This window comes from Tupaia chinensis, unplaced genomic scaffold, assembly GCF_000334495.1.
Source record: "Tupaia chinensis unplaced genomic scaffold, TupChi_1.0 Scaffold000320_2, whole genome shotgun sequence".
NCBI lineage: Eukaryota > Metazoa > Chordata > Mammalia > Scandentia > Tupaiidae > Tupaia > Tupaia belangeri.
The window spans coordinates 1,075,700-1,077,706 of record NW_006159814.1 but is presented as its reverse complement, the minus strand read 5'-3'; the positions used below and the strand labels follow the sequence as shown (position 1 = coordinate 1,077,706).

General features: G+C 42.2%; 1 pseudogene; it reads right to left on the bottom strand.

The window, feature by feature from the left end:
* Positions 1–285: 285 nt before the first annotated feature.
* Positions 286–2,007, bottom strand: part of LOC114008341 (10 kDa heat shock protein, mitochondrial pseudogene) — a 4,136-nt pseudogene continuing 2,414 nt past the window's right edge.

Sequence of the window (2,007 nt, the reverse complement as noted above, 5' to 3'; positions counted from 1 at the left end):
AATAATCCTTGTCGTCTAGCTCTACTAGATTTCCCATCGTCTGGGGGAGAACTTCATATCCAACTTTCACGTTAACCAGTTGAATCTCTCCACCTTTCCCTTCAGAGCTTGATCTGACAGCTGCTACTGTTGTTTGCAATACTTTTCCTCGAGACTGTTCTGGAAGCATACTGTCGCCTTTGGTTATAGCTTTGGCTGCACTCTTTTGCCCTATTACTGGGTGAAAGCACAGAAGCAGCTTCCTAAGTGCCTGCCCTGCTGTGACTATGCCGAAGTCCTCTGCTCTCATGCTGTCACTGCAAGAAGAGAGCCTACAGCATATTGTTATGGCTGTTCTATTTATTTATTTATTTATTTAGGCTTTTGTCATAGAGCGCATGTGCTTGCCAGAGAGAGAGAGAGAGAGAGAGAGAGCAAGAGCGAGAAAGAGAGAGAGAGAGTGAGCGTGCGCACAACAGAGAGAGAGAAATCACCCCCTAGGTAGGATGACCATGAGCAATTCCTTCTCTTCCATCCTCCTCTCAGGATTTTGGGTAGACATGGGCACTCCATGTATCTGGAATGATTTTCAAGGCACTAGGTCTGGGACTCGAATTATGATTAGCCACGTGGGAGTCTAGCACCTTAACCACTATGCCTCATTCTTCTATTTTATCATTATTGTTATTTTTACGACAGTCAGCATATATATTTTTAAAGATTTATTTATTTAATTCCATTTGTTATTATTATTTTTTAATTTGACCAAGGGTTGACAGAGAGAGAGAAAGGGAAAGCGAGAAAGCAAACTGCCAGGTCCGGGACTCAAACCACAGTTGGTCATGTAGGAATCCAGTGCCTTTAACCACCACAACACCTGGCGGCCCCTCTCTTTTATTATCAATTATTGTTTTTAATTTTTTTTTAATGTGCCTAATTTTAAAATTAAACTTTATCACACATGTTTATCATGTGTGAAAAAATGGCATATAAAGGATTTGGTACTATCTGTGGTTTCAGGCATCCATTGGGGGGGTCTTGAAATGTACCCTCCTTGGATAAGAGGGGGATGACTTATAAAGCCATTATTATTTTTTTTTTCTTTCAGATTTTCTATTCCTGTTACCTCATTTGATTATCAACACAGGGTCTGGTAAATGAGTGTGTGATAGTATTAGGGATGGGTTTTTATTTATTTTCCATGTAACACAGAAACAGAGATTCAGGGAGTGAAATGAGTTGCCCAGGGTCACACAGCTCTGTGCTGGTGGGTGACATGAGCTAAGGCTCCCAGGATGTTCCCTCTCAAATTCCGAGGTATCTGGCCTTCTCAGCCCTGGGTCTCACTTGTGTTGCTTAAGTACTAACGAGGTCAGCAAAATAGAGGCTGTCTTATTTGTTAGCCATAGAAGGAGGACATTAACCCTGTCCATGTTTGCATTTATGGAATTCTTCTGAAGTCAGCATTTTCACAGGGGGTTTAGGATCCAGGTGGAAAACAATATGGCAAAGCAATTCTTTAAAAGATGTTTTGCTGGGTTTTTTTGTCTTCCCACATACACTAGGCTGTGCTGTTGTTGGTGAGCCCCTAAATCAGTCTCTCTTATTTTTATCCATAGTATTAAAAACATTTTTTTATGAGAGATTTTTGCCATAGGACGTGTGTGCTTGCCAGAGAAACAGAAAGTGAGAAATCACCCCCCATGGGGGTTGGCCACACCACAATCCCTTTTCTTCTTGAAATTTTGGGCATGCATGCACACACACCCACTGTGAGTTTTAAGCCGTTGGGTCCAGGACTTGAACCGTGGTCGACTACATGGGAGTCCAGTGGCATAATCATTACAACATCTTCTGGTCCCCAGTTTTTTGTTTTGTTTTGTTTTGCTTGTTTGTTTGTTTTTAGAGAGATCTTTGCTACAGGGCGTGTATGCTCACTGGAGACAGAGAGCCAGAAGTGAGAAATTACCCCTGGGGGGATGGCCACATTGCAATCCCTTCTCCTCCATTGTCCTCTTGGGATTTTGG